This window comes from Artibeus jamaicensis, unplaced genomic scaffold, assembly GCF_021234435.1.
Source record: "Artibeus jamaicensis isolate MK-2021 breed Jamaican fruit bat unplaced genomic scaffold, CSHL_Jam_final contig_332, whole genome shotgun sequence".
Classification (NCBI taxonomy): domain Eukaryota; kingdom Metazoa; phylum Chordata; class Mammalia; order Chiroptera; family Phyllostomidae; genus Artibeus; species Artibeus jamaicensis.
Window position 1 is genome coordinate 6,401,609 of NW_026521788.1, and position 20,912 is coordinate 6,422,520.

Below are 20,912 nucleotides of genomic sequence, written 5' to 3' on the forward strand. Positions count from 1 at the left end.
CATTTAATAAGTCAGATCATGGATATTGGGTATAAGAGCACCTAACATAGTGCTTGGCATACAGAAAGTGCTCAATAAATACTCCCTTTTTGTTCTTTATCTATTTCTGTGGTTGACTCACCTTAGCCACCATCCGTGGTTCTCTGAATGGCTATTCTCACTTCTAGCAATGTCTAAGATAAAGAGAAATGTTGTTTTGAATGCATTATCTTAACCTCTTTCATATGGCTTTAATAATTGATTTAGTTATTTATGTTTTCATTTTTTGACCAGAAGTATCTTTAAGACCCTTAGTCTGTTTGTGTTTGTCCCTCATGAAGCATCTTAGTGTTAGAATGAAAAGTAGACACAGCCTAAATATTCAATGCTGAAGAAATATTTAAATAAGAAGTGGTACAGTGCAGCAAGTAAAATTGATGTAATAGTAGAGTATATAATGATTTAGATAATTTGTGAAATAAAATCAAGTAGAAAAGAAGGCTATAAGAGAGAATACACAGTCTGTTTTGTGTTAATTTTTATATTCATAAAGACTGATTATAAAAGGCTAAGTAGTTATATCTGGGTGATATAACAAATCATATTTCTCATTCTTGCTTATTTGGCTACTTTCAGCTTTTAAAAAATATACCACTCCTACTCTAATAATTAAAAAAATAAGTCACAATAAATGAATGTCAGTGAAAACAAGCTATATCAAAAATAACTGGCCAAGAATCTTTTATAAGAAGACTGTATTATTTATTAGAAAACAAAAAAAGCTGAAAATATAACTAAGCATTACATTAAAGAAGCTAAGAAAACAAAAAAGACTAATGAAATTAGAATAAATCAAAGATAAAATTAATAAAAGAAAAATCTGTAGACTTCATAAATAAATGCAAGATGATTGTAAAGATTGGCAACTTAGTATACTTCTGGCACTCTTGACATGGTATAAAGGAGAAAACCTATTTTAAAAATGAGGGATAAGCGAATACAAGCACAGACTGAGACATTTTTATAGAAAGACATGTTTTTATAAATAAATTGAAAAATATAGATGCAGTACCAAATTATCTAAAAAGTATGAATTCTCACAATTACCTCAATGGTAAGTTAAAAACTTGAATAATAAACTACATTGAAAAATTCAATGCTCTCCTCTCAAATAACACAAGCTCCAGATGGTTTTATTAAGCAAGTTATACAAATCATTTAAGAAACAAATGTCTTTTGTTATGCAAAACTTTTTGAAGTATAGAAAAATGGAAAGCTTATGAAACATCTAGAGGCTTATTTATCATATGTCTGATACAAAGCCAGACAAATATATCACAGACATAAGTCTATTGACCATTATCACATATAACTGTAGATATGACCTATAAATAGCAAAGTAGCAAAATACTCATATACAGTAACCATGATGGGCTTAATACAAGAATACAAAGATTATTCATCCTTAGTGATACCATTAGTTTAGTTTAACTTATTCATTGATATGGAAGAAAATATATATAGTCACCCCAGTAAATGTAAAAATGGCACTTAATAAAATTCAACACCCACTATTGATTAAAAAAAATACCCTTAGTAAGTTAAAAATAAGATAAAACATTCCTAGGTTGAAGCAAATATTATGCTTGTCAAACACTGTAATCATGCATTTTCATGAAAAAATAAGTAAACTGATCCTGGCTGGTGCGGCTCAGTTTACTGAGTGCTGGACTGTGAAGCAAAGGGGTGCCAGTTTGATCCCCAGTCAGGACACATGCCTGGGTTGCAGGCCAGGTCCCCATTATGGGGTGTGTGAGAGGCAACCACACACTGATGTTTCTTTCCCTCTCTTTCTCTCTCACTTCCCTCTCTCTAAAAAATAAAATCTTAAAAAAAAAAGTAAAACAACTCTACAAAACCACTAGAATTAATAAAAGAATACTACAAAGGAAAAGCTGTAAATATTCCTTATTTAAACAGGAATGACAGAAGTGCAATGAGAAATCTGAACAGTATAAACAACACATAAATAAGAATAAGCTTAATGAAAAATATCTAAAATATATGTGAAGAAAATGAAAAAATTTTACTAAAAGATATGAAAGCCTGGATAATGGAAGTCTAATCATAAATGTTAGTTCTTCCCAAATTATTAATTACAACACTAATTTAAATTCCAATAAAATTATTTTGAAATTTGAAAAGTTGATTCTAAAAGTTTATCTGGGAGGGAAAATGTACAATAAATGCCACAACATATTGTAAGTATAGAATTATTTGAAACCAGCCTAAGCGAAAGTTAATTAAAATGGGCACAGAAATGGACAAATAGATTAATAGAATAAAAAAGTTTAGACCCATTGTTTTGATTACCATATATTGCAATTTGCCAATAGGTGCTATTTCAAATCATAGGAATATCTCAGTCAATTTGACAAAAAGATAAAGTTGGCACACCATCTCACAGTGTACACTAAAATTCTAAGTAGATTAAAGAAATAGCCTTTAAAATCATTGTCTAACTGCCAGAATGAAATATGGGAGAGTATCTTTATGATCTTGTGATACAGGATGTCTTCCTAACCCAGCATATTAAGAGCCACAAATAAAAACAGACTACCAGATTTGACTGCATAACAGTTACAAACATCAGTAGTGGCAAAACAAAGTTAAAAAAAAAGCCACAGACTGGAAGAAAGTGATTGCCATTTACATAAATACAGAGAATTACCATCTGTAATGTATAGAGAGTACTTTCAAATCAATGATAAGGAGACTCACAAATCAGTGAACAAAACAGCCAAGGACAAGAGCAGTCAATTCACAGAAAAAATAATATGGTTTGTAAATGTACCATTTAAATATGTATGGTCACTATCTGTAGTGTTCAGAAAAAAAGCAAATTCAGACCAAAAAACCAAGATATTTTGATTTTTGCCTATTATGTGGCAAAATTTGAAAAGGTTTCGAGTAAGAATAAAATGTAGCTAACATGTACTAGACACTTGGCATATGTGGTATGTTCTAAAAACTTTAAACATCTAATTCTTATTAAAATTCAGTAGGGTAGGCATTATTACTCCTGTAATATAGGTAATATACAAGTTGGAGAGGTTAATGTACCCGAGGTTATTCATACAGTAAGTGGCAGACCCATGATTTGAACCCAGGTAGTTTGGGGCCACGTTTGTGCTCTTAGTTATTAAATTTGACTTCTCAGTGTTCTCCCCTGAAAAAAGACGAGTGGTAGCAGGGCAGGGTGAGGAGGGAGGTGATGTGTACTTAGCTTCCCTGAAAGTGCTCCTGGGAAGAACATGAAGTGTTACCAGAATGAAGTGTACGAGGGTGATGTGGTGATTCTGTGCTCTCTTCCAGGGGCAGTTGGTCTTGGTCATTTAAACCACTCTGGTAACTTAGCTTGTTTGCTGGAATGAAAATGGACTATTGTAACAGTTCTCGTGAATGGTGTTGTAGGTAGACTGTCTGATGGTTCACTTGGACACATTCAGGGTCTGCCTCCCTTTGGACATGGTCCAAACTAGACACATGGTCACTGAAAGCCTTGGTTACGTACTTGGTCATACCTCCCTGAAACATTACTGCTCAGCAGAGTACGGCGTCTTCGTGGATGGCTAAGTGATGTCTCGCTTGGCAGGTTCTCAACTTGGATTTCACATGAATTTCTATTATTACATTTAAATTAAAGTGTTGGTTCCTTCTTCCCATCGATGTCTAGATTACCTGGATTGTAGATAGCCAAAGAGGAGGAATTCATCTATGGACCAAATATCTGCAGGAATCATACAGTGGTGGGTAACCCAGGCCACAAGTACTTCTGTTGGGCACCAAACACAGCTGTTTTGAGAGCAGGGTCCTCTCTGCCCCTCTTTACCTTCACCTTCAAATGTCTGTGTAATTTCCTTTTTTCTCCTCCTGTTTCTTACTCTCTTCGGTTCTTTCATCCTGTATTTTCTTCTCACTATGCTTTGGTGACATCCCTGGCTAAAGAAGTGGCTATTTCCATCTAGAAGCTATATTTACTTTTAAGACAAGTTATTACCTGTTGTAGAGAAGCAGTGTGGTTTAGGAAGTGCTGACTGACTTTCTAAAGAGATGGTTATTTTTGCCAAGATGTATAGGGCCAGCCAGTACTTTGATTACTGTTTGTTGATGTTTTAAGTCCATGTACTATCCTATTTGGAGTCGCCCAAGTCCTAAATAAGGTAACTTAAAGCAGCAAAACCTAAGATAAACTGAGGAAATTGCACCATAGTAAATGTATCTACAGAGAACAAATACTGTTGGAGCTACTGACTTGGAATTTACCAGAGAACAAGGATAAGCAGATATATAATAGATAAATGATTATATTATAATTTTGTGTAATGTTGTTATAATGCATATACACACAAGCATGCACCTGGATTAACTCAGGGTGTTAGAAATGTGTAGGGGAGCCACATTTTCCTAATTTTTTTTCTAATTTGTATCAGGAACCACACACATCCTGATTTTAAGAGACAGACATACAAACTGTTGGGAAAGTTGATTGCATTCATTTGGCTCAGAGATCTTCATTTCTGCAAAACAATACTGACAGCTAGAAGCCCTTTTTGTTTTTTCGAGAAATAAATAATTTTAAATAGAATAAAAATAAACTTATTATCATTTTAAAAGTCTGTTTAAAATTGCAGAATTTGTGGTCTAGTTAGTAGAAATAGTTCCAGATGTTTAGTATATTCTCATTAAGTGAATATTATACAGGTACATTTTATCTGCCTCAAAAGATATTTTATCATTTTATTTGCTTAAAACACCCTTTAAATATTGACAAGGAGCCTTTAAATCCCTGGAATTTAGCTTGAAATGGTAAATTACACAAGAAAAGATATCAGAGAAACATTAACCTATGCACATCTTGTCAAAATAGGGCTTTGAGATTTAACTACAAACATCCCTAAATTTTAGTAAGTAATATTCACTGCATTAAATCTCTCCTCTCTCTATTTTATCATGTTCTATAAACAAGTTCACTGTAATCTTCAGAGTGTGTCTACTTTGACTGAATTCCTTAACTGTGACTTGAAACACCTTGGTAAGCAGGGCCTTAACCTTAAAATTTTGGACCACCATTGAAATGTACTTGAAATTGGCACTAAAAGATTTAAGCACAGTCTTTGTTAATGGCAGCTGACAACAGATTTGAGATGCAGGATGTATGGAGAAAAAGCTGACTCCCTACCTGGCCTCACATTATAATCATCTCTACTTGGGCATCACCCTCCCTCCCCTAGAGAGGGTCTGGTTCAACTAGTCTGGAGTGGGGCCCAGGACATTGTATGTGATCACCTCCTCAGCTGAGAGTGTGCAGCTGAGTTTAGAATTGCTGAATTAGGCTCCAGTCTGTACATGTTAAATGTCAAACAGAATGAAACAATGAAGTAATTAAATTTATTGTATCTGCCAAAAAAACCAAGATGGATACATTAAAAACTTTTAGTAAAAAGAAGAGTTGGTACTTCTGGCCAAGATGGATGCATAGGTAGACATACTGTGCCCCCTTGCATAACCAAAATAAGGACAACAAAAATTTAGAAACAAAAAAACAACCAGTACTGACAGAAAATTGAATTGTGTGGATGTTCAACAACCAAAGAGTTAAAATAGACACATTTATCCAGACTGGTAGGAGGGGCAGAGCCTGACAGCTGGGCAGAGAGAAACTGCCTCAAAAAAAAAGTGGACCCTGGGCACAGGGTGGCAGGGGGCAGATGCAGTGAGGCCTCAGGTTTTGGAGGGGCACTGCACACAAGGTGGCTAGCAGACGGGGTGGTCCCACATTTGCACGCAGGTAAACCAGGAGAAACTGGGGAGTGAGACCGCATGGCCCAGGGCTCCAGTGCAGGGAAATAGAGCCTCAAAACACCTATTGAAAACACCTTTGGGGGTTGAGGCACAGGGACAGATTCCCAGCCTCACTGGAGAGTTCCTTGAAGAGACCCACAGGGTCCTAGAACACACACAAGCCCACCCACATGGGAATCAGCACCAGAAAAGGCCCAGTTTCCTTGGGGGAAGTGGCCGAAGGGACTGAGACCTGACAGAGAGTGGAGCAAGTGCCATTGTTCCCTCTCTGACGCCTGCCCACATACAATGTCACCACCTAGCAATGTAGGTTGCCCCACCCTGGTGAACACCTAAGGCTCTGCCCCTCACTACATAACAGGTGAGTCAAGACAAAAAGAATAGCCCAAATGAAAGAACCGATCAAAGCTCCAGAACAAATACAACTAAGTAATGGAGAGATAGCCAACCTATCAGATGCACAGTTCAAAGCACTGGTAATCAGGATGCCTACAAAACTGGTTGAATGTAGTAGCAAATTAGATGGAAAAATGAAGGCTACACTAAATGAAATGAAGGAAAATGCACAGGGAACCAACAGTGATGAGAAGAAAACTGGGACTCAAATCAATGGAGTGGACCAGAAGGAAGAAAGAAGCAACCAAACAGAAAGGAATGAAGAAACAAGAATTAAAAAAAAAATGAGGAGAGGCTTAGGAACCTTCAGGACATCTTTAAACGTTCCAACATCTGAATTATAGAGGTACCAGAAGGGGAAGAGGAACAGCCACAAGAGGAAAACTTATCTGAACAAATAATAAAGAAAAACTCCTCCAATCTGGCAAAGGAAATAGACTTCCAGGAAATCCAGGAAGCTCAGAGAGTCCCAAAGAAGTTGGACCCAAGAAGGAACACACTAAGGCACATCATAATTACATTAGCCAAGATTAAAATGAAGGAGAGAATCCTAGAAGCACCAAGAGATAAGGAGACAGTTACTCCTATAAAGGAGTTCCCCTCAGACTCTCAGTGGATATCTCAAAACAGGCCTTACAGGCAAGAAGGGGCTGGAAAGAAGTACTCCAAGTCATGAAAGGCAAGGACCTACATCCAAGATTGCTCTATCCAGATAAGCTTTCATTTAGAATGGAAGGGCAGATAAAGTGCTTCCCAGAAAAGGTCAAATTAAAGGAGTTCATCATCACCAAGACACCAAGACATTATTATAGGAGATATTAAAGGGACTTATCTAAGAAAAAGGAGATAAAAAGCATGTAGAGCAAAACGACAGCAAACTCACAATTATTGACAACCACATCTAAAACAAAAGCAAACTAAGCAAGCAACTAGAACAGGAACAGAAGCACAGAAGTGGAGATCACATGGAGGGCTAGCAACAGGGGAGTGGGAGAGGGGGAAAAGATACAGAGAATAAGTAGCATAGATGGTAGGTAGAAAATAGGGGGAAGGCAAGAATAGTATGGAAAATGTAGAAGCTAAAGAACTTATGACAGACACATGGACATGAAATAAAGGAGGGGAATGTGGGTGGGAGAGGATGTGCAGGGTGGAGGGGAGTGAAGGGGGGAAATGGGACAACTGTAATAGCATAATCAATAAAATATATTTTAAAAAAGAAGAGTCTATAAAAGAAAGAGACTGGATTATAGGAGAGAAGGGATAATAAAATAACTCTGTAATAATTGTCTAAACTTTTATTCTTTCTAGTGAATAAATGTTTTCCTAATTGGTAGTATTTAGAAATACTGACCTTGAAATATATATTTTTAAAAAGTATACATCCTTCCTAGATTCTGGCAGAAGGGATTTGTTTTCAGTTCACTTTCTGTGAGGACCAACCTATAAGGTATTCATTGGTACTGTATGCATAAAACTATGGTTCATTGTTTTGTGTATGAAGAGGAAGCAAAAACTGTGAGGTAGACAAAGCACAGAGAGTAGGAAGCAAGGATGGCTTTTAGGGGAGAGAGGAACAGATGCAGGAAGCGCATAGCTGAATCAAGTTAGCAAAGAAGTGCCTGGCAAATCTGTGAATCCCTACTGCTGTGGTCCTTACAGCGTCTTTCTCCAAAGCAGACTCCAATATGGGCTCCTCATGAAGTCTGGATCTTGACACTTTCCTGCTTTCTGTACTTAGGTACTCTTGCTTGTTGTTCCTCTTACAGTCCTGCCCTCATCCCCACCTCCTCTTCCATTTCTGGATTTAATTTGAGCTTAGCCAAGGTGCTGAATAGAACTTCACTGCTTTCTACCTCCTGGGCACTGCCTCTCTGTTTTGCATACCACAGCCAGATCAATCTCCCTACCATGTCCCTTCTAATATTTTCCTGCTCAAAACTTTCATTGGCCTCATCACCAACAGTACAGAAACAGCCTGCTTCCTTAGCCTGACACTGAGTGCCTGCCATGATTGGGCCCTAACTCTGCTTTCCTGATTATCTCTCAATGCAAGTCTGGTGAGCCCATCAGGTTTCCAGTTATATCTCTGGTTCCCTTGTTCTTGTTTCCCATTTGCTCTGTGGCTAGAGTTCCCATCCTTCTTTCCACAGTCTTCCTGGCTGAGAAAAACTCATGCTTCTTCCACCAGGTTGTGGGTGGTTTTGTGGATATGTATGTATGAACACACAGGCATACACAGGATGAATGAACTCCTGGCGGCCAGTGTGGTGAGCACATCCCACAAGAAACCTCCCGATACTCCCCTTTCCTTCTGTAACTAGCTCTGACACCACCACCCTTCATAAACCCTTCAGCCTCTGCTCTCAGCTTGGATACAAACATCAGAGAATCTGAAACAGAGATTCTAATAAGTGACCTGTTCTTTGGTGACATTGGAGATTGCGAGATGAATACTGATACTATTTTAACTCAAAAAGATTTTGGAAAATTTTAGTAGCAGATGGAAACTGCATGTGCTGGAAGAGGGAGAGGGGGGTGGAGAGGAAATGGAAAGGCTTACAGTAAGACAATCTGAAGAGCTTTCTACTCACTTATGCTGTAATGGGTAATTGTGTATGTCGACTTGACTGGGTCATGGAGTGCACAGACATTTGACCAAACCTTATTCTGAAAGTGTCTGTGAGGGTGTTTGGGATGAGATTAACATTTTAATTAACAGACAGAATAAAGCAGATTGTCCTCCCCAATTTGGATAGACCTCATTCAATCAACTGAAGACCTGAATAGACCATAAATGTTGAGTAAGACGGAAATCTACCTCTTTTCTGGCCTTCAGACCTGAACCAAAATATGGTCCTTCTTGTGTCTCAAGCTTACTGGCTTTCAGTCAGAAACTACATATTGGCTTTCCTGGGTCTGCAGCTTGCTGAATAAAGATTTTGGTACTTCTCAGCCTCAATAATCATATAAGCCAACTTCTTAGAATGAATCTCTTTTGATAGATAAATAAGTGTAGGTATATATCTTAGAGACACTAGTAAACAGTACTATATCTTAAAGGTATTGGCACAATGACAACACCAAAAAACATCTGTGTATAATATTAGCCAGTTGGAGTTCTCAGTTCTGATTCTCCTGGAGCACCCTGGCTATGTAGACGCATGGACAGTTTTATGTTACTGTTCCAGTACCTGTACAATTGGGCTACAGGTGACTGCTGTGTTGTCTTCACTCAACTATGATACCCAACTGTTCCCACTATGCCTGCCTTAATGATACCTGGGAAAGAGAACTGGCAGCGTTTGGAAATCCTAGAACTGCATAGCCTGATGAGAGGACAATGCCTTTGCATAATGTGTTTAATTTCTAAATTGACTTGCAAATTGGTAAAGTGCTAATGACAACATACAACTTAGATATAGCTATCCTTGAGCTCAAATGCAGATGTTTATGCAATAGTCCTGGGGCCAATTATTTATGTGACAGATTACAGAGACTTGGGCTGTATTTCAGTCATTCTTGGTCTTGCGTTATTATGTCTTCTTTTTTTCCTATTGAGATTTTCCTTTTGGACTTAGTTGCTGAATCTGTTTTCTACAGATCAATTTGGAAAAACTAAGTTGAAAACTTCATTCTCACCAAGACTCCCAATCAGTAATTAATGGAATATATTTGATCCTTGAGTGAAGTTTACTAAATCCAACTATCTAAAGTTCTGTATTACAGTGGTCCTGAGGCAAACTGACACTTGTCATGAAAGACAGCTTTATGTTTCCTTTAAAAACATCAGATTATCTACATTCTGATTTTATGCTCATTTACATGCATTGGCATAAACTGTCATTACTAAACTCTTGCTCTCTATTTCTATTCAGTGCTGACATGTGTGCCCTTCTTTGCATTCCCACTGCCTTTAATTATGGTCTATGCAACAATCATTTAATACTAGATTATTGTCTTAATTCAACCTCTAATGTTTTCTATTTCTAAATACCATGTGTATAACACTGGTTAACTTTTTTTAAATCCTCAACAGAGAATGTTTTTATTGTTTTTAGAGAAAGGGGGCAGGGAGAGAAAGAAAATATTGATGTGAGAGAGAAACATCAATTGGTTGCTTCCCATGTGTGCCCTAACCGGGGATCAAACTCGCAACCTAGGTATGTGCCTTGACTAGGAATCAAACCACAAACTTTTGGTCTACAAGACGATGCTCCCATCAACTGACCCACCCAGCCATGGCTAAACTGGTTAATTTTTTTTTAATATTCATTTGATATTACTTTTCTACTAAGAGAATGTCAGTGACTCCATATTATATACCTATTAATTAATGTCAACTTTCCATTTCATCACCTATCAAAATTACCCAACCTTGTACTTCATATTAATTTTCAATGCATACTTTATCTCAGGCCAGCTTGAAAGTTGGCTAGGAGTTAAGAAGGGAGAAGGGAGGGACTCTTAGAGACAGATGGAGGTGAAAACAGCATGAACGGCTGACAAGTTGAGTATGGCTAGAATGTTGAATGAAAGTTGGGAGGGGACATCAAGAGGAAGTGGTAACAGATAAGGCTTATTAGGTAGGCAAGAACTACATCAGTATTGGCATGATAGAAAAAATTCTCATTTTATTATGAAGTCACTGGAATAAGCATGGACAAGTTCTAACAGAACCTGGTATACTTTAGAAAGATGACTCTGTGAGTTTTATTGAGAGTGGACTAGGGGAAGAAATCCTAGTTTAGGGACAGGTGGGGAAATAAAAAGGACAGAACTATGACTTTAGCAGTGAAGATGAGGAGAGGGAGAGCCATAACCTCCCCAATTACATGAACTCATCTTATTTTTTAGCTCCAGATTCTAGTGCTGAGCCTTGTGCTTAGTAGATGCTTCCTAAGTGTTGATGAACGGGGTGAAATTTCATAGCTGCTCTGACTACTGTGGACTTTTTTGGTCCTAATCTTCCAGTTTCACCAAAGATATTAAAACACACAACATTTTGCTCTGTGTTGTTCATTATCAATGTGCAAGTGGGATAAAAACCATGGGATCATGGATGCAAGTGACATAGGTTCAAATGTCATGGTTCTAACCCTTAAGAACTTTGCAAACTCGGGCCATTATTTAACCATGTCCAATTTCTTTATTTTGGAATTGGGGATAATAATGCCTGCCTCATTAGTGTGGTGATAGTCATCCAAAAAGATAGAATAAGTGCACAACTCAGTGATTGGTACATGGCACTTCACAGTGTTTATTTTTCTTCTACCTTTCCTCGTCTTTCTCCAATTAGGTAGTTCTTTTATTTAACAAATAGTATCGTGCATCTGTTATGTGCATAACACTGTTTGGGGATTGAAAAATAGAATAACTTTCTTGCCCTTCAGGAACTCTTAATTTAGTATTGTAGATTATGTTCATTTTCTAGCAAAATAAGAGTCCTTCAAGGAGTGGCCAGTTAATCTGGGACTGGCATCTCTAGAGAACCCTTCATGGGTTTCTTGTTATTAAGGATAAATATACAATATTTCTTTGTATCTCACACAGCAGCTAGAACAATGCGGAACTTAAACAAGGAATAAAGAAATCAATTTTTAATAGGTAAATTAACGATAATTCCAAGGGATCTTCCTGGTGTTGTTTCATCTAGTCACTTCCCTTAAACCGGACCTGACACCAGCCCCCTTCATGGTGGTTCTGCTGCCTCATTTAGCCCCTCCCCACATAACCCTCTCTGAAGGGGTCTGCTGCCATGTCTGTGTAGGGACTGGGCAGGGGCAGGATGCATTCGTGCTTGCTATTCTTCAACAGGTGGCATCTTTGTAAATAGCTTTGTGTCCTTTGATGGGTTTTTGTTGTATCTAGGAAAATAACAGAGCCTGAGAGGTTTGCACTCTGGTGTGAGGATGCCAATGCCTATTTCTACTCTGTTTCCCTTGTAAATTACCCAGGTTCCTTTAAATCATTCTAGACCAACTTAATTAGGAGGCCCTGCCTGTGATAGGAAACATCTCTGCCTTGGAAACACAGCTACAGAGTAGAGGACAAATTGTTCCTCATGTTCACTGCAACCCAGTGGTAGAAATAGTGACTATCTAAGCCACCTGATGTCCAGTCTAAAAAGCACTTTCTACATGTTGGCCTCAGAGGCTGCCTTTCTTCTATTGATAGTAAGCATTATGTAATCGACACAGAAATAAGAGAATTATAGCTGCAGTAGCTAACGTTTATGCACACTTACTTGGTGGTGGTATAAGCACTTACTGTGTGGCTCATGATCTGGTTCTGCCAACATCTTTGATTTTATAGAAGGGGAGATAGACACAGAGAAGTCAAATTGTTTAATGAAGGTTGAATAGCTAGTAAGTGGTGGAGACAGGATTTCAGCCAGCCACCCTGGGCCCAGAGCTGCCTGCTTTAGCATTATAATCGCCTCCCTCTTCGCCATGCTAAAACTATGAATCAGCCTCAGTTCTGGGACTTTAGGAAATCCTTTCAAATCTTGAGATAGTATTATGAGAAATACTTAGCTTTAGGGCTTATTTGAAAGGACAGTTAAAATAACAATTTCTAGACATTATAGGATTTTCCTCTTATCTTAAAATACCCTAAGGAGCCATACAATGGCATTTCCTAGAAGATTCTGATTGGAGTCGATGCACTTGTATTAAATAATTTATGCGTGTCAGAGTTGTGCAGGAATTAATATCTGCTAAGGGTGGTGCTCAAATGACTTTAATCACAAGCCAAAATTATTTACCAACCTAAATCAATTTTTTTCAAAGATCAGACAAATACCTGACATTCAAATACCTTTTATTATTCTTTGGTTACTCATGACGCTTCCACACTGGGCCACCTCTTTTCTACATCTTCCCTTCACCCCCATCAAAACTTTACGTGTCCTAAGTACCATTCCCACAGGGCTATACCAGGCTGTTCTGCTAAGTGATTTTAGGCTAAAGTGTTCCTGAGTGCGCCTACCCCTCACACTCTGCATTCCAACTAATTCGTATTTTAACAAGGAACTTCTGAAAACATACTCTTATTATCCCAAATGAACAACTCTACTGAGGCTGGCAGAGCTTCTATTTGGGAACATTTGGATCTTAATTTAAAGCTACAATTTAGGTCAGTTTAAATATGGGGCTCCCTCAGCATTCAGAGACCTAGCAGCCCAATTATTCTCTCTCTAGGGAGGAGGGTGTGTCCTCTTAGACACTAGTAGGACTTTGGTGTAAGGCAACCAAATCATTCAGGACAATCCCTGTGTGTTTTTGGAGATAGCTTTACTATGTTCATGGTACCTGCACCTGCACATATTTCCTCTGTGACCTGGGCCTGGGAGGTTCTCAGAGTAACCAAATGGGTGCGTCTCCTTTAACTGAGTTTCTGGCTTGTTCTGTCTGTGAGTCTGGGCACAGCAAAAAGGGCAGGAATCAGAGTGAAGGGAGTAGTCTTCTTACCCATGGGGGGCCTTTTAATCTGCCTCCCAAAATTGTGTAATTCAGGCTGAATTAGAAATGCTGTGCAGTGGGAGGTGACATCATGCAAAGAGCCTGCCTGAGGGTTGGGGTCCTTCACTTGGGCTCTTACCCATGACAAAAAGTGCTTTTCATCCTCAGGAAAGCCATTTAGCTTTTCTCTGTCAAATAACAAAACTTCAAAGTTTCTTTCTAGTGCTAGGATTCAGGGCTTTTCAGTGTTCCATTTATACTCTGTTTACAGAGTGGTGTGTGCCAGGCTGCTGGAATTTGCTCCTGTTTCTACCACTTATTAGCTGTGTCCCTGGGACTTAACCTCTGTTGGAAAAATGGTATAGCAGTAGTCCTATTCTATTGGATTCCATAGGATTCAACAAGTTAATCATGTGCCTGGCACATGGTAGGAGTTATATAAGGACATAAGAGCTATTATTAATATTACTAATAAATTATCATTGGATGTCAATTCTAGCTGGTTGGTAATAAATGCCAGAAATGTGAGTCACTGAAACCCTGAGGTAAGCACTTATATGTGCCAACACAGTTTCCCCTCCACGTCTCAGATTCTGATTTCTGACTTTCATGGCAAGAAATCAGAGGTGTTTGGATTTAAGAACATTTAATAAGCCAATTTACTTTAGGCAGAAGTCTCTAGCTGAAAAGATATGAACTAAATACAATTTTAATAGAAGAGCAGGTAGAATATTAAAGGTGAATTAATAGAAATGAACAGCAATTGCACTTACACATAACACCTTGCCAGTCTTTTAGGAGATACTATAGAATCTTCCTTCCCTTCTTTCTCTATGTCAGTTATAGCATCTGTGCTGGTTTAAACCTTTTTAGGTTGTCTTCTTCTGAGACCTGCATGGGACTGGTTTTTGGCTCACCTTTCATGTGGATCCTTAAGACCTCCCTTCATAGTTTCATCTAAGCTCTTAATTTATCAACAGATAAATTAAGAGGTTAATGTCTAGAACAGTAGTTGAAGGCTCCCTACATACTCAGCACTTTGCTACATAAAGAGAGCTAGGCTTGTACTGGGTGAGAGCATCTTTAAGTTAATTAATTTGGGGCAATTGGATTGATGGTTAGTGACTCAATTCCCTTGAAGAAACTAGTCATACTAAATTGATTATGAAAAAATTTGGCATTAAAAAAATGAAATAAATTCTTCTGTATAAAATGCTTGGTAGACTAGAATATTCTATACAAATAAGGTATTATGGTAGTTAATTCTGCTATGTAAATCTGGTGTTTTTAAACCAATGGGGCATTCCAAAACAATGATAATTTTTTAACTTCTATAGGAAGAGAAGAAGATAAAGACATTACTACATCACTGAAGGTGGTACTTTATAGAATTGCAAACCAATTTGTTCACTTAGTCATTTCATCTGGCCAAGTTACAATGTATTTGTTCCCTTTAGCTATATTATTGACCAGTGCACAGAATATTGTACATAACCTTGCAAACTAGAGGGAGTTATCTTAATGCTTGTTATTATTTCCTTCTTAATGTTATTGGGGACCAAACCCTATTGAAATAAGCAAAACCTGAGAAATGTTTTCGATATGACTGTTAACACCTACATATAAAAGAATTACATGTACATATCTGTTTGAAGAAACAATAAAGTTTATATATCTTTAAAAAATCAAATTAGCTTAAGATACCAGCATATTTTAGTCGACAACCATTTTTATAAAAGAAAATATTTTAATTTTTGGTTTGAGTCAATAAAAAATATTCAGTACTTGTGGTATTTGTCTTTCACTGACTGGCTTATTTCATTTAGCACAATATTCTCCAGGTCCATCCATGCTGTCACAGAAGGTAAGAGTTCCTACTTTTTTTACTGCGTGTAGTATTCATTGTGTAAATGTAACAGCTTTTTTTATCTACTCATCTACTGATGGGCACTTAGGCTGTTTCCAGATCTTGGCTATTGTAAATAATGCTGCTATGAACACAGGGGTACATGTATTTTTTGTGTGTGTTGGTGTTCTAGGATTCTTAGTATATATTCCCAGGAATGGAATTGCTGGGTCAAAAAAGAGTTTCATTTTTAATTTTTTGAAGTAACTTCATATTGATTTCCACAGTGGCTGGACCAGACTGCATTCCCACCAACAGTGAACTGGGTTCCCTTTCCTCCGTATCCTCGACAACACTTGTTTGTTGATTTATTGATGATGGCCATTCTGATAGGTGTAAGGTGATAGCTCATTGTGGTTTTAATCTGCATCTCTCTGATGATTAGTGATATTGAGGATTTTTCAAATTTACGTATGGGCCATTGTATGTCCTCTTTAAATAATTGTCTATTCAGGTCCTTTGCCCCTATTTTAATTGGGCCGTTTGTTTTCCTGGCATTGCATTGTATTAGTTCTTTGTACGTTTTGGAGATTAAACCCTTATGAGATGTATCCTTGGCAAAAATGTTCTCCCATACACTGAGTTCCCTATTCTTCTTACTGATGGTTCAATCAGTGAAAGATAAATACCATATGGTCTTGCTTATATGTGGAATCTAATGAACATAATAAACAAACAAAATAGAAACAGAAGCTTAAGTACATAGAACAGACAGACAGTGTCTGAAGGGGAAGTAGGAGGAAACTAGATGAAGCATGGTGGTGAGATTAACCAGGGAACTTTTATGCACAACCCATGGACACAGACACAATATGGGGATTGACTGAGGGAAGGGAGAGAGTGGGGATGGATGGAGGCGGGGAAGGGGAGAAAAAAGTGAGAATAACTGCAACTGCATAAACAATAAAGTAGATATAAAAATATTCAACACAAAATTTTCATTGAAAATTCTAAACAGTTTTTAAATGCTGATAACCTAGTTGGACTAGGTCTGATGGACTGAACTAATATACCAGCTTTCTTGGTCCAATTAGCAGTAAACATTTGTTAATAAAGACCTGGATTGTACAGCAAGCAGTTAGCCCAGGAGCAGATGGGACTGAGATTTTTAATAGACGATGCCTCGCAGTAGCGTTGGTCCTTTTCCTGACGCTTTTTCCGGGGGGATTGGGGGTTGGTTGGGCTGCTAGAACTGCACTTTAGAGGAGCCTGGTTACTGTTTCTATGAGTAAGATAAAATGGTGTTTATCCTCTGTTGATCAATATCATCTTGTTTGAACTTATTGAGTCATTTGGAGACACATAAGGCAATGACAGGCATTGTGCAATAGTACCCAACGTGCTACACTGATTTCTGAGAGGTGGCAATATTTTAGATATTGCTGAAACATTTTTAATATCAACCAACTGTGTGACGAAATGAACACAGACTGTGACAGGTGTCCCATGTGCTTCCATGGAAAGGAAGTTGGGCTTTTAACTAAGAGTTTCCTTGAATAACATTCTCTAAAATATATTGTGGGTTTTTTTTGGTTGTTTATAATAAAAGGGTATAGGTGTCTCTTTTTTCCAAATAAATGGAATAGGGTTACTCCTTGTGGCTAATGAAGACTTCATTATTTTTGTATAATTTTTAATTTAAACTATGTTGGTAATGTTTTGACAAAGAGGCGCTAGTGGATAGGTCCAGAAAGTTTAGGAAACTTTCTGGAGGTTGTGACACATAGGAGTTTGAAATGGGAAGATAATTTCGCTGGAGTCCTTGTGTGCTAGGAACTCTGCTTAACTGTTTTGCTACATCTTATTCAATCATCACTAAATCCTATGGGGCAGATTTTATCCATTTTTGTATTCGAAGAATCTGAGATTCAGAGAAGTTAAATATTATGCCCAAGATCACAAACTTAGGGAGTTTTGGTGCGGGCCTTCCAACCCAGCTCTGTCAGGAAAAAAGTCCAGTGTTCATTCTATAATTAATCTGGAACACACAGGACCGTAAGTCTCTAACGGACATAGGGATGGTCCTGTGTGACAGGAGATGGCTGGCTTTATGAGGTCCCTGTTCAGTTGTGATGATTCCAATAGTGATGATTTCAATCAATTGTTACGAATGTCGGGTATGGGCTTTGACAATTACTTGTCCTTTCCTAATCAGTGTTTTGAGGAATACCATTTCTGAGAGATGTTTATAGGTGTTCCTGGAAGATATTCTGTTGTAAATTAAGCTTAGAAAACAAAACATTGCCTACTCACTAGAAATTCACAATGAATGAACATATTTACACAGTGTTAAGTCCTCAGTCATTGCGAGTGCACTGTGACGGCCACTCACCTGGGCTGTGGAGTCCCAGCACCTGGCTGAGAAACCTGATTCTGCCGCTTTTCAGCTGGGCGATGTTGAGCCTGGTGGGTTACTTATTTGAGACTTAGTTTTCTCGCTTGTAAAATGTTATAGTAGGATCTACCTTATTTATATGTATATATACCTGTTCTAAGAATAACATGAAATAAATGCATGAAAGGTGCTAAGAAACGCACTTGGCAATATAGTGCTTATAGTTTTAATACGTGCCTGTTATTATTATTACTCAAAATACTCATGTAGTAAGAAGACCTGGGTAGTCACTAGTTCCTCAACTTAGTTGACAATGGAGTTGCTTTTTTTGAGCCACATTTATTAATCTGCACTGAATACACTATAGAAAATAGATCTGAAATGACACGAAAGCAATGTGGCATTAGCCCACTTGGAAATAACTGAGTATTCAGTGTTTTTATATCCATTGTGTCATTTTATATTTGCCTATAACAACTAATTTTTTTCTTGCCAACTATCTTTCCTGTGTGCTTACACTTGATAAATAATAAATTAGAACAGTCAAATTGAGAAATTATCTCAAATGGGCAGTATCAACATAATTCCAGAAAATATGGCTCTTACAAACGAACCTATAAATCATTTGTCTGTTATGCTGTATTTAGTAGGGCAGGGCCTCAGTGCCTTGGCAAATATGTGATTTCACTGTTATTTTCGGACCTATAGTGTGTGTCTCAGCATCTACTATAAAGAATGTTTCAGACCAGACCAACATGTCTTTGCTCCTAAATTACAATATAATTAGAGTTGAATTTGTTAATGTGTATTTTGCAAAACACTAATCCAGCACAAATAAAATGTTCTTCATCTTCCTGGAGACACACAATACACATCTGAGAAGTTCTATAGTAAATCAACGTATTTGGCTGAAACCCATTCTCTTTGGAATTGACTTTGATAATCATGGAACAAAAGTCTTTCGGGGCTTTCTGGTAGGAATGGGATATTACTGACAAGTGCCCTTACTTATTTATTTCTTTAATTAAAGTACTAGCATATTCCAGTTGCAAATCATCTTTTTGGTGCAAACAAAAGAATTATGTGAAAATGTATCCACTGCAGTGCAACTGCCCAAAGCATCCTGAAAGGGAAAAGTCTAATAATTTGCCATGACAAGGAAATTTAACACACTCAAAGCCAACCATTGTCTATGACTTTTTTTTTTTGGCTAGAATGTAAGGTGAATAGCTTAGGGCACTCCTTTGGTTAGTACAATAATGGCAGAGGAAATAGCAAGAATTCACCAAGCTGGTATTTTTGTTGCGGTTTTTCGGGGTTATTGTCAGACTGAAGGAGAGAAAAAGATAATTGAATATATGAAGTTTAAATATGATAGGAATTATGGCCCATACAGAGAACTCAGAGTCTGCGAGTGATGGTAGTACTCTTTCTCTTGTTGATACATTTTTTGTTGCCTGACGTCCTGGGACCAGGACAGGTGGCGAACCCACAACTCTCCCTGCTGTCTGGTTACTGCTAAATAACCATTTCAGAAACATCAGCCCCGCTCTTGAACCCAAAGTGGTAAGTCTGCATTTTTTGAAACCTCTGGAAATGATTACATCAAGGAACAAAAGATGATCATCTTTTGTATGTTCATCCCAATATTTTCTTGCGTTTTCAGGTTGCTTCACAGTATAAAAACAAACTAGAAAAATCCCTGACTTAGGCTCTAGAGCAGAAGAGGATAGACACTGTTTTCACTGCATTTCCACTGATCCACACCACACAATTTGACAAATTTAAAAGAGAAAAAGCAAAACACATGGACCATACCTGAGTGATTTCAGAGATCCCCACCCGGAAAAGGTTTCCTTGATTATGGCGAATTCAACGTGTCACTCTGGTTATGCGCTAATCATCATATCAAACTCCAAAGGTTCAGTGGCTTTAGGTTTGGTTTACAATTCCTGGGAGTTAAACTTTAACTCACCCTGTCTCTTGCATCCATGCAGCCCTTTGACCAGATAATTGGGTCACTACAGCCCAAACAGAATCTACAAAACTACTGTTGTCATTTGTTTGCAAAAGGAAAATGAATTTCTGCATTAAAAACATTGATGTTAATATTATTTTGAAACTGTTTCAGCCACATGCATTTCAAAGCAGAACTCAGGGCAATTTGTGTAAACTAAACTTTTTTTTCCTACATTAGCTCCCTGTTTTCTACTTATGCCAAAATGATATTAAGCCTAAGATAACTTAGGAAAATATTTGTTTACACTTTTTATATCACTGTATTGCATGAAGTACAGTGTAGAGTTTTAGGTCAAGTATGTAGCTAAATGCTAGCTTACAAAATCAAAATACACTAAACATTTATATAAGCAAGTAAATAGGGTCAGATCAGGTTGGGGTAAGTGTGCTTTTTATACAAGCTGTTCATTCAGATTTTAGGAGAAGGCCATCACTGTGAAAGCACAATAATCAGCTATGTAGCAGGTTATATGAGAGGCAAGGCTGTTGTTGATTGCTTGAAATCCCAGTGGTAACTGTATTTCTTAAAGAATTGAGAAATAGTATTTTTAACGTTATAAATTCTACATTCTAAATTTACTAGGAAGAGCTCTATTCTGTGGAGGAAATTCCTAAGGGTAATAGAGCCCACTTAAACAAATAAACATACAGACAAACTAAAACCCTTTTAATTTTGAGTAAATTTTAAGGGTGTATAAAACCACAGGCCCCCAAACTAGAATTAGAGGACACTCTCACTTGGCTTCAGTGCTATGAAGAGGAGTCTTAATTTTCTAGGACCTAACGGTTCACAGAAGTACTTTGGCTATAGAAAAAGCACAGAATGAGCTGTGCTTCTGTAATATAGACATAGAGGAAGATAAATCAATAAAACATATCTGGGAACATAAAACAGGCAAAACAAAAAAACACAACACCTTCAGATTTGTAGCCCCGCCTACAACCTCCC

General features: G+C 37.6%; 2 protein-coding genes across 5 annotated transcripts in view; one reads left to right on the forward strand and one right to left on the reverse strand.

Moving 5' to 3' along the window:
- Positions 1-19,858, reverse strand: part of A1CF (APOBEC1 complementation factor) — an 80,405-nt gene extending 60,547 nt beyond the window's left edge. For 3 of the 4 annotated variants that reach the window (XM_053663940.1, XM_053663939.1, XM_053663938.1), the window contains exon 1: positions 19,763-19,858. The gene's annotated coding sequence lies outside the window, so the exon portion shown is untranslated. The remainder of the gene's footprint in view (positions 1-19,762) is intronic. The other variant, XM_053663937.1, reaches the window with a different exon arrangement.
- The window catches only part of PRKG1 (protein kinase cGMP-dependent 1), a 1,343,317-nt gene that overhangs the window by 35,556 nt on the left and 1,286,849 nt on the right, over positions 1-20,912 (forward strand). The gene's annotated exons all lie outside the window — the stretch shown is intronic.